This window comes from Lathyrus oleraceus, chromosome 5, assembly GCF_024323335.1.
Source record: "Lathyrus oleraceus cultivar Zhongwan6 chromosome 5, CAAS_Psat_ZW6_1.0, whole genome shotgun sequence".
NCBI classification, from domain to species: domain Eukaryota; kingdom Viridiplantae; phylum Streptophyta; class Magnoliopsida; order Fabales; family Fabaceae; genus Lathyrus; species Lathyrus oleraceus.
In genome coordinates this window covers 584,342,317-584,350,405 of record NC_066583.1, presented here as the reverse complement: position 1 = coordinate 584,350,405, position 8,089 = coordinate 584,342,317, and positions in this window count along the sequence as shown.

Genomic DNA, 8,089 nt, shown 5'->3' with positions numbered 1-8,089 from the left:
TAATGAAGATGGAAGAGAGAGAGAGAGATTGTGTAACTGAATTGTAACAAACTTTCTAACTTAATTGTAAAAATAGTTATGGATCAGATTTACAAATAAAGCTTAGTTCTGTTTATATACTATTAGAACCAAGTTAAATGAAACTCAAATTCATTCTAAATGCAACTTAAATGAAAATGAATTACATCGAACACCATCCCTTAATTCATATTCAGCTAATCAAAATCTACAATATTCATGTCATCCCTCAACTAGATAAAGTGTTCAGTTTTGATTGCTTTAGTTAGCACATCTTCCAGTTGCTTCTGAGTGCTACAATGAGCAACTTCAAACACTTCACTCTGAACTTGATTCCTCAAAAAATGAAACTTTGTGTCAATGTGCTTACTTCTTCCATGCGGCATTGAATTCTTGGCAAGACTTATAGCTTATTTATTGTCAATCATCGACTTTACAAGGTTGTTCACCTTGATCTTCAGATCTTATAGCAAGTTCAGAATCCAAACAGCTTGACAAGCAGTCAAAACACCTACAATGGACTCGGCTTCACAGGTTGACAATGCAACCACTGGTTGCTTCTTGAAGCACCAAGAAATAGGACCTCTCAGATACTTGAAAAAGTATCCATAAGTACTTCATTTGTCAATTCTCTCTCCACACTAATCAGAGTCTAAATAGCACATCAACTCTGAATCAGATTCAATACCATAAGAGAACAAAACTCCATACCTCATAATCTCTTCAACATACCTCAGTATCCTGACATCAACTTGGTAATGTGACCACTTTGGTTTGTTCATAAACATATTACCATTCCAACTGCATAATAAATATCATGTCTGATATCACATAGATATCTGAATGAGTCTACCAACTATTTAAAAGTTGTAGCATCTACATCATCACCCTTAACATCAGAATCCAACTTGTGATTTGTTTCAGCAAGTGTGATTGTAGACTTGCAATTTATCAGCTCAAATCTCTTCAGAAGCTCAAGTTCATACTTCAGCTGATGCAAGATTATACCCTTATCATAGTACATAATCTCCATCCCTAGAAAATATGTCATATTTCCTAGACCAGTCATCTCAAACTCATTCATCAACACCTTCTTGAACTTAGCTATCTCATCTGAAAAACTCCTAGTTAGCAATATGTCATCAACATAGAGACATACCAGAATCATATTGTTATCATATATATGTTGAACATAACCACCAAACTCCATCTCAAATTTTCTGAATCCTTGAAGCTTGAAAAATGAATCAATTTTCATATTCCGGGTTCTAGGATCTTGTTTCAGTCCATACAAGGCTTTATATAACTTGTACACCATCCCTTCCTCATTAGTTTTCAAAAATCCATGAGGTTGTGATACACAAACTTCCTCTTGTAAAGGATCATTCATAAATGAAGATTTCATATCTAAATGCATTAGAGGCCAATTCTTATTAGCAGCTATAGCAATCACCCGTCTGATTGTTTCATGTCTAGCTACAGGAGAAAACACTTCAAAGTAATATAATCCAGATTTATGTATAAATCCTCTAGATACTAACGTTGCTTTGTGCTTTCCAATTGATTCATCTGGATTTAGTTTCACCATGTAAACCCATCTCACACTGATGAATTTCTTATTCTTTGGAAACTCGATCAACTCCCAAGTCTTGTTTCTTTCTATAGCCTCAAGTTATTCCTTTATGGCCTTCAAGCTATATTTTCTTTTTGAGAGCTTCTTTAGTACTCACTGGTTTAGAGTCTACCAACATGGCACACTGAATGACTTTCCCTTCAGAGTATATCTCAGTATCTTGTAACATGTCAAATTTTGCAAATCTTCTTGGTATTTGTCTGATTCTTTACGGTCTCTAAACTTGCTTATAATCTTCTTCAGATACTAGAACAATATCAGATGATGGGTTGCCTTCAGAGTCTAGTCCACCTTCAAAGGTATGACCACCTTTAGTTCTTTCCAGATCATCTAGATCATCCACTGATTATAGTTCTTTCCATCAAATACTGGAAGATTCGTATTCAAGCTACCGTTTTCATCGTTCATCTTCGATCTTGTGCAGGAATCCACTAAGATCTCACCAAACACTCATGTTTCTAAATCCCTCGGAATCAAGAAATGTGATTCTGTTACGATTTCGGTTATGAAATTCACATTTCGAACTTCAATTCACTGTGAATTTCAGAACCAAAATCAATCACACACACCTCACGTTCACTCGTGTTTCCCGTTGATTCTGAATTGGAGTTCTAAATACAAATTATTGGTGCACAAAAGAAAAAAGATGAAAAGATAATGAAGATGGAAGAGAGAGAATGTGTAACTGAAATATAACAAATTTTCTAACTGAATTGTAAACATAGTTATGGATCAGATTTACAAATGAAGTTTAGTTCCGTTTATATGCTATGAGAACCAAGTTAAATAAAACTCAAATTCATTCTAAATACAACTTAAATAAAAATGAATTACATTTAACACTTTTGATTTTTGAGCACATCACATCCTTAGTTATTTGTTGATAATTTTTTTTCTTCAAATTTTAATAAAACAAAGAAACGATTAGCCTTTCTAACTAGCTTTGTCTGAAATACTTAAGAGCTGGACAATGCTATCATTTTCACCATATGATGACAAATGACAAAGAATGTGACTAAATACGTTAAAAACCTTAATTAATAGATCATAGTCGCATAAAAAGGTTCAGAGCTAGTAATTAGTTAATTTGTTTAATAATAAAGTATATAGTAGATACCCTATCCCAAATGTGAAAGGGCATTGCATTTTGATAATTAAACAGATTTTCCAAAATTTCTGGCACCATTGGTTGAACTCAACATATTGCTATGCTAACAACTGACTTGTTCCCTCAGCACCCACTTAAGCAAATAAACCATTAATTCTACATCTAAAATAATACTTTATTATTCATTTTAAATTATATAACTTATTCACCATTTTCAATAACTTAAAGAATGTTGCTAATTTTATTCATTTGTGAGGTTTTTTCTCTCAACAAAATAACCTTATTCTTGTTAGTGTAGCAGCATGTTCAATAAAATAACAAGCATTGATTGGATACATTTGATTCCATCTTTGAAAAGGAATCTATTTTTGCTAGTTTTCCCACAAAATTACCATATGCTATACAGTTAGGTAAAATAATAAAAGTAAGCACAAAATTTAAAAAGTGTACATTTCTGTCTCCATAGTGCTCCATCTTTTTATGTCCTTTTTCTCTGTCTGTTTAAAATTTGTCACACACAAAATGAAAGAGACACAGCATAGTGACCAACCAATTTCATTTTCACTGACACATGCTTTGCTTCTATTGTGAATAACCTATCACTCAATAAATTTTTCAATTCATCATAACTACCTCTCATGACCACATAACCTTGGCTATATATATATATATATATATATATATATATATATATATATATATATATATATATATATATATATATATATCGACTCAAACCTAATCCGATTATCCAACCCTAATAAATATTTGTGTCATATAAGTTTTTAAAATTTTCATAATTAGTGATGATTTTGAATGATTAAAGGATATAATTAGTATTCAAAACCGTCCAAGAAAGGTAACTAAGTGTCTCAAGTAGTAAAGATACTTTATATATATTAATTTAATGTACAGGTTTAGGACAATGACTGGGATGTATGTCAGCAGACCAATATCACACTCACACATGAATAAGTTAAAAAATTGCAATAAGAAAATATATTATTCATATAGTCTATAAATATATGAAAACACAAGAGATTTCATTAAAGAAAAAAGACTTTAGAGGCATTTTGTTTAAAGAACATACATATAAAAAAATAGAAAGTTGTTTTTTTTTCTCTTTTGTTGACTCTATAAAGATATCAAAATCCAAGAACCGAAAATAGTTGAGAACAAAAAGTTGCTCATGCTATCCTAGACTTTGAATGTTTATGATCCAGGTTGGATTAATTAATAGGTGCATCATTCTCATAAGTATGATTCTATATTATAGTTATAAGTAATAATGCACACAATTTGAGATCCAATATGTTATTAAACAAATATACTAGCTAAACATGGCTAGTTATAGATGGTTTTATTTCACACTAACAGTTATCTTGTGGCATTAGATAAGTCTCTTGTCAGGAAGGCATGCAGCATGGTAATGGAATTCTGATATAAATATTAGGATAAGTATTAGAATAAAATAGACAAAGTGCATTCAAAATCTCTTTTATAATTCAATAAATAAATGAAAGATGTGAATTTAAATGCAAGCATAAAAAATGACTTCGATAGTAAAATATGAAACAATAAAGTGGTTGGTGGAGTTAACTAACTCTAGTTAGAGATGAATAAATAAAAAGAATCTAAAGTTAAATTTCTATGAAAAAGTAACTTATAAGATTTTATTTATCATCCATTTAAATTTCAAAATTTTAAATTTCATTTTTCTCAAGTGAGTTGAGTTTTACGAACAGAATAGAGTTAGAGCAACTTTAAAAATAATCAAACACTTATAAATATACTTATGGATTATCTAGCAAAAATATTTTCCACATTAACAAAAAGAAGTTAAATTCACTATTATATATATATATATATATATATATATATATATATATATATATATATATATATATATATATATATATATATATATATATATATATATATAAGTTAAGTAATTTAGAAAATTTTGTTTATTTTCTATTTATTTATTTAATATTATTTATCTCATAACCTCTTTTAATTATTAAAAAAAATTACCGGTAAAATAAATGATATTTTTATAATTTTTTATATTTATTTATTTATTTGTTTGTTTAATATTATTTATTCCACAATCTCTTATAATTATTAAATTTAGTAATTTCTACTCGAACTCTTTTAATTATTAAATAAACAAATATAAATAAATAAATAATATTAACACTTCTCTCTTTCTAAACGGCTATCCACCATTTTTTTTGTGAAATTTTTTCAATTAGTTTATTAAATTAAAAATGTGCGTGTTAGAGGTAGAATTCCACAACATCAACCGAAGTAGTGACATGTTTATGAAAAACGTGGGTGATAGAATACCACCACATCAATTTAAATAGTGATCATGTTTGCATATGCAAATGTTCGAAAATTTTTAGACAAAATAACATTTTTTGTCCAGTATGTTTAGCGTTGAATTCATTTTGGTCTCTTTATTTTTAAAAGGTTCATTTTTGTCCGTTAACTATATGAAATGTATCACGTCTATCTTTTGCAGACAAAACACAGTAACACTGTTAAACGTGAAAGTGTTAACATCCACGTTAGCTCCATGTAGGATGTCTTCTTCATGTGAATTAAAGTTCCTTGCATAATTCCCATTTGCCCCAATCTTCTTCACTCGCGGGCGCCGTGAATTAGGCCCATCTTCTTCACCCGCGGACGCCATCTTCTTCACTCGTGGAAGTCATCTTCTTCAGCTAAGTTACAGTTGCCTTCATCTTCTTTATGTAATATATGAAAAATGACTCATAAAAATTCTACTTTGTCGCAAAAGGGGTCTGGGTACGATGGATAAGTGAGCTACAGTTTCGAATCTGGGTTTAATTCTTCTTCTTCGAAAAATCAATGGAGACCTAACTGTTGGTGTGATGATTTTGCTGTACTCAGAAGAGCAAAAACAGTCAAAAATTTATGAAACAATTTTGGGGATGTCCACATTATAAGGTATGATCTATATTGTTAAGTTTGCAATTTCGATTTTACACAGTGGGTAATATTGTATGTAACCTCTGCAGGGGAATACAATAATGAATGTGATTATTTTGATTGGTTTTGTGCTGAAGCGAAAGATGACAGGGACATGTTTATCAAGAATAAAAAAAAAGAGGTTGGAAATCTTAGTAAAAGAGAATGAAGACCAACATCAAAAATTGCTTAAATCGGAAGGATTAATTGAAGAACTTGAGGGAGCTTTCAATAACACAATGAAGTGGAAGACGTTTTGGAGAAATTCATTTTTTGTTGCTTTAAGTGTTTTAATCTACAATTTGTTAATGTAATTGTACACTAAAATGGAATTGAATTGTTCCATGAGATGAATGAATTATATTTCTACAATACTGTTTTATGAGATCAATAAAATGGAATTGTGCAATATTGTTTATCATCTGGTGTATTTACTGGTTTAATTTGTCTACCAACCTGGTATAACCTAATTGGTATAATTTATAACTTAACTGGTATAATTTGTAACTTCACTAGTATAATTTGTAACCTAACTGAACAAATTGGTATAATTTAGTTGTTATAATTTGTATATTTGGACACAATAGTAAGGTTTGTAAGATATGTCTTTCATTGCACCATAACATAATTCCCATATAAGGGTTACAAAACATAGTACCAAAACATAAGTGACATTACAGACTTAAGACAACACATTGTACAAAAATATAGTACCAAAATGTGTGACATTACAGAACTAAGACAACACATTGTACCAAAACATAGTACCAAAATATGACCTAAAACATCATAACAGAAGTGAGCCTAAAATATCTATTTTTTCTTCTTGCTTGCTTGAGATGAACTAAGCCTAGTTGTAGGGCCTACCACATTCCTTGATGTAGATAACCTAATTGTAGGGTTTGGTGATCCCACACTTCTTGTTGGCCTCCTAATGCTTAACTTCTTAACTGGAGTCCTGGAACCACTTACTTTAGCCTTTGTGTGAGCTTGAGTCTGAGCCTAAGATTGTTGTGTTTGAGCCTGAGATTGAGATGGTTGTATCTGAGCTTGAGGTTGATGTGTCTGAGACTGAGTTGGTTGTGTCTGAGATTGAGCATGAGTTCCCTGAGTCTGAGACTGGGTTGGTTATGCCTGAGATTGAGCTTGGGTTCCCTGAGCTTGAGACTGAGTTAGTTGTGTCTGAGATTAAGCTTGAGTTCCCTGAGCTTGAGACTGAGTTGGTTGTGTCTGAGATTGAGAGTGAGTTGATGGATACTTGTAAGTAAGCTTGTTATAACCAGTTTTTTTGCACTTACTACATTTAATATGTAGTCCAGTCCTCCTCAGTTTATGACCAGTTCCATTAACTTCACCTTGCTCCAAATTCCTTTTCTTTTTTTGGCCTTCCTGGTGTTTTTCTAAATACTGGTGGGTGCACATCATTATAGATTGTCCTTTCCATGAGGTTGGAGCCATTAACAGGGTAGATGACATGGCTATATACCTATTGATATTTTCCTTTTTATACATATCTGGTATGTAACTCTCTACCTTGAAATTTTTGCTTTTCATGGAAGAAATTGCATGTACACATGGCAAGGCTGTCAGCTGCCATTTCCTACATGTACAACTTTGATCTTGCAAGTTGACATTGAATTTATCTCCAGCATTTTCAAGGTGCCTAACCTCAAAGATCTGCTCAACAGACATTCTGAAAAATAAGAGATAATCTCAGCAAACATTACATTATGAGTATACAGAACATAACATAACATTATGAGTATACAGAACATAACATAACATTATGAGTATACCTTACAATCCACATGTTGGTGTATTCACTAATCCTTGCAATCCTAATAACAAAAACATTACATTATGAGTATACAGAACATAGTAGTTTATAAAGTATCAAAAGATAGCAGTTTGTAAAGTACCTCTTCATAATGTTGGGCAAGATGTCATCATCAGTAAGGTTTGCAAATCTCATTCTATTTTTTGTCCACCTTTCCATTATGTATGTTCTGATCTCTTCTAGCATCAAGCCCAATTATAGGTCTACATAGTTTAAAACTTTCTTTGTAAGCTGCATAACAAATGCACATCCTTTGGAAGTGAGGTCTATTGTCACTTACGTTGTCTGGAACAAGTTGAACATTAATCTTGACATTTGAACCAAGATTTGTTTTAAGGATCTCATGTGCATAGTCATAAGTTCTTGTATATTGTTCTAGAAAGAAACCATCAACCAATCCTCTTGCTGCACACCTAGCCCTAACAGCCTTAGTCTTGTTTGCACCAACATTTCATTTCCTTTGGGTTTTTTCCTTGATGTCCCTGATTTTCAGATT